We start from the raw sequence: 4,311 nt of genomic DNA on the forward strand, positions 1-4,311 counted from the left end.
TATCTATTGCTTTCCTTTTATCCAGTTTTCTCCAGTTTTTAAAATCCTATGCCTTATCAGTAAATAAATTTTGAGCACATAGATTTTAAATAATTTTTAATAATTTTATTTTATTAATTTATTATTTAATATTTTTAGAAATTGTATACATAAAATACTAAAATGAATATATAACATCTATTTAAAAACATAGAATTAAAGATTTTTAAATGATGGCGATAAAAATTTAACATAAATAAGGGCTCTTATTTTCCCATGCTCCAGGGACTCTTCTGGTCCACCCCTAAGACTATAAGCTCCTTACTTAGAATGTACTGCTTTAAATATCTGAACCTATCAGAAGGAAAAGGGACGATTAGAAGCACCTTGTACAATTTTAAATCACATGCACTGGATTCTTCATTTTAAATATTCTGTCATTTATTAGTGATTTTCACACAGCAGAACTTTAGGGAGGTCCTAAGCCATATGCTATTCATGGAGTACTTAGAAAATAAACAATAATGGTAAAGCTTCTTTTTAGAGAATTTCACAAATACAATTTTGAGACTGCCTTCCCTATGTGCTAATAAGAAAGAACACAATTCACTTTCATTGCTTTCAAAATTTACAGAAAGGTCAACACCCAAAACAACTTATGACTATATTTTTTTATTGATAAAGATCAGTGGAGTTGCAGAATTAAGGTTTTCCTAAGATGGTTTATTGATTATCTAGAGATCCTAGCATGAAATAAATAACATGCTTTCTGAATCATTCTGCCAACTAACTTCTGCTTGTAAAATTATATAACAAAGATTCTAACAAGACCAAGACACAGGCCCTTCCCTCAAGGATCTTATGAATGATTGAAGATTGCACACAAAGACCTTAAATTCAAAGAACTGTGTTATGAATAGCTATTATATGAGTAAGTGAAAGGAAGAGATTTCATTTTAAATTACAGGAAGCCATCTGAGATGGATATTGAAGAGTCGTAGACCTTCCCAGGTAGTAGCAGGTTCTTCCAGTCAGATAACACAGCATGAAAAGGGATACAAAACCTAGAAATTGTATCTAAGTTAGGAATGGGCCTGGCTAGAAAAATCAGAGAAGTATATTGACAGTGGTTTAAAAAAGAGTAAAATATTAATAAAAATAGCTGTAACTTTTGAATATCTATTATGCATCAGACATAGGACAGAAACTGTACATTCATCTTTAAGTCCTCAAAAAACTGTGAGGTTGTGGTTATTATTTTATAGGCAGGAGTATCTGAAGCTCAGAGGGGTTAAGTAATTTGTTTAAGATTGATGATAAAGGTAGGTCACATGGCAAACCCAAGATTCAAACCCTGAACACCTTTCAACACTTTTGCTGTCTCTTCTAATAATTTGGTTCTAATTTTAAAATTCAAGATGGTACTTTTGTATTTCTAGCAACAGCTTCATCTTCCCAAATTCTAGCATCACAAATCCTAGTATTTAATCATAATCAAGAATTCACTATTCCTTGAATGTATCCTAAACTTTTCTTGTTCAAGTTTTTCGATTTCTGCAATACTTTTCCTTTGAAAGCACCCCTGAGAACACCTTTCTCCTTTCAACGCTCATTTTGAATAGTATTTCCTCCAAAACTCTTCCCTCATCATTTCAATCAGATCTGTTTTCTCTGTAAAAAGTACTTTAAAAAAATATTGGTCTTATGGCATATTTTCTCATTACTGCTTCTATTTGATTTAAAAAAAAAAATTAGATTTTGCCTGCTTTCAAAAAAAACAGGGACTTTACTCATGAAGTAAATAAGAAACTGGGACACATTTCATTTTAGGTGTTTACACATGTAACCTTCTGCCTCTCTAACTCAGTGTGGGAAAATACTTTCAGTAAAGGCCCAGAGAGTAAATACTGTAGGTTTTATTGGCTATATGGTCTCTGTACTAACCACTCAACTCTGCCATTTTTAGTGCAAAAGCAGCCATAGACCACATGTAAATTAATGGGTGTGACTGTGTCCCAATAAAACTTTTGTTTAAGAAAGTATATGATAGGTTATCATTTACTGACCTCTACTCTAAATTTTAAGGTCATATGGTTGGTTTTCTTTATGAGTTTTTTTTTTTTTTTGATAACGTGTTTCTGTTTTTTGTTTTGGTTTTGGCTCCTAGGCTTGTGGGATCTCAACTCCCTGAACAGGGATTAAACTTGCACTCCTTGCATTGAAAGGTGAAGTCTTAACCAGTGGACCACCAGGGAAGTCCCTCATGTGGTTGATTGCTTTACTCTTTATCAGTATTCGCTGCCCTCCCCAGAAGAGGTGTATACTTGCCCCTACTCTTTGAAGTCAAATGTGTCAAGCAAATTGATTTGGCCAGTGAAATGTAAATGAGTCTGACGCAAGTCACTTATAGGCAGAAACTTTGAAAATGAGTTTGTGCTTTGTCACACTTTCTTTTCTTGCACTTACATTAGCAGGCAAATTTCCAGATAATGGCTACTCCATCGGTCTAGGTCCTTGTGTGAATATGGTGTGAGGCAGAGCTGCAGTCAACCTACAAAGGATGTACAGCAAGAGAGGGTGAACACATGTCATTAACCTATAAGATTCCATTTGATGATACACCATAACCTAGCCTTTCCCAACTAACAAACCTCCTCAAATTTCAATTCAGTTCAGTCCCTCAGTTTTGTCTGACTCTTAGCAACCCCATGGACTTCAGCACTCCAGGCTTCCTAGTCCATCACCAACTCCCAGAGCTTGCTCAAACTCTGTCCATCTACTCAGTGATGTCATCCAATCATCTCATCCTCTGTCATCCCCTTCTCCTCCTGCCTTCAATGTTTCTAAGCATCAGGGTCTCTTCCAATGAGTCTGTACTTCCCATCAGGTGGCCCAAATATTGGAGTTTCAGCTTCAGCATCAGTCCTTCCAATGAACATCCAGGACTGATCTACTTTAGGATGGACTGGTTGTATCTCCTTGCAGTCCAAGGGACTCTCAAGAGTCTTCTCCAACACCACAGTTCAAAAGCATCAATTCTTTGGTGCTCAGCTTTCTTTATAGTCCAACTATCACATCCATACATGACTACTGGAAAAACCAAAGGTTTCACTAGATGGGCTTCTGTTGGTAAAGTAATGTCTCTGCTTTTTAATATGTTATCTAGGTTGGTCATAACTTTTCTTCCAAGGAGCAAGCATCTTTTAATTTCATGGTTGCAGTCACCATCTGCAGTATTTTTGGAGATCAAAAAACTAAAGTCTGTCACTGTTTCCATTGTTTCCCCATCTTTTTGCTATGAATTGATGGGACCAGATGCCATGATCTTCGTTTTCTGAATGTTGAGCTTTAAGCCAACTTTTTCACTCTCTTCTTTCACTTTCATCAAAAGGTTCTTTAGTTCATCTTCATTTTCTGCCATAAGGGTGGTGTCATCTGCATATCTGAGGTTATTCATATTTTTCCTGGCAATCTTGATTCCAGCTTGGGCTTCATCAAGCCCAGCGTTTCTCATGATGTACTCTACATAGAAGTTAAATAAGGAGGGTGACAATATACAGCCTTGATGTACTCCTTTCCCGATTTGGAACCAGTCTGTTGTTTCATGTCCAGTTCTAACTGTTGCTTCTTGACCTGCATACAGATTTCTCAGGAGGCAGGTCAGGTGGTCAGGTATCCCCAACTCTTTCAGAATTTTTCACAATTTATTGTGATCAATACAAAGGCTTTTGCATAATCAATAAAGCAGAAGTAAATGTTTTTCTGGAACTCTTTTGCTTTTTTGATGATCCAGAGGAGGTTGGCAATTTGATCTCTGGTTCCTCTGCCTTTTCTAAAACCAGCTTGAACATCTGGAAGTTCACCGTTCACATACTGTTGAAGCCTGGCTTGGAGAATTTTGAGAATTACTTTGGTAGCATGTGAGATGAGTCCAACTGTGCGATAATTTGAACATTCTTTGTCATTGCCTTTCTTTGGTATTGGAATGAAAACTGACCTTTTCCAGTCCTGTGGCCACTGCTGAGTTTTCCAAATTTGCTGGCATATTGAGTGCAGCACTTTAACAGTATCCTCTTTTAGGATTTGAAATAGCTCAACTGGAATTCCTTCACCTTCTCAAATTTACAGACAGAAACTTTACTTATTCAATACAATAAAGTGTTTGATATTTGGTATTGCCAACCAAAATAGCAGAATTGGCATGTAAAATGTTGAATAAAGAGAAGGCAATGGCACCCCACTCCAGTACTCTTGCCTGGAAAATCCCATGGACGGAGGAGCCTGGTAGGCTGCAGTCCATGGGGTCGCGAAGAGTCGGACATGACTGAGCGA

The sequence above is a fragment of the Bison bison genome, unplaced genomic scaffold (assembly GCF_000754665.1).
Source record: "Bison bison bison isolate TAMUID 2011002044 unplaced genomic scaffold, Bison_UMD1.0 scf7180017864040, whole genome shotgun sequence".
In the NCBI taxonomy this organism is placed as follows: domain Eukaryota; kingdom Metazoa; phylum Chordata; class Mammalia; order Artiodactyla; family Bovidae; genus Bison; species Bison bison.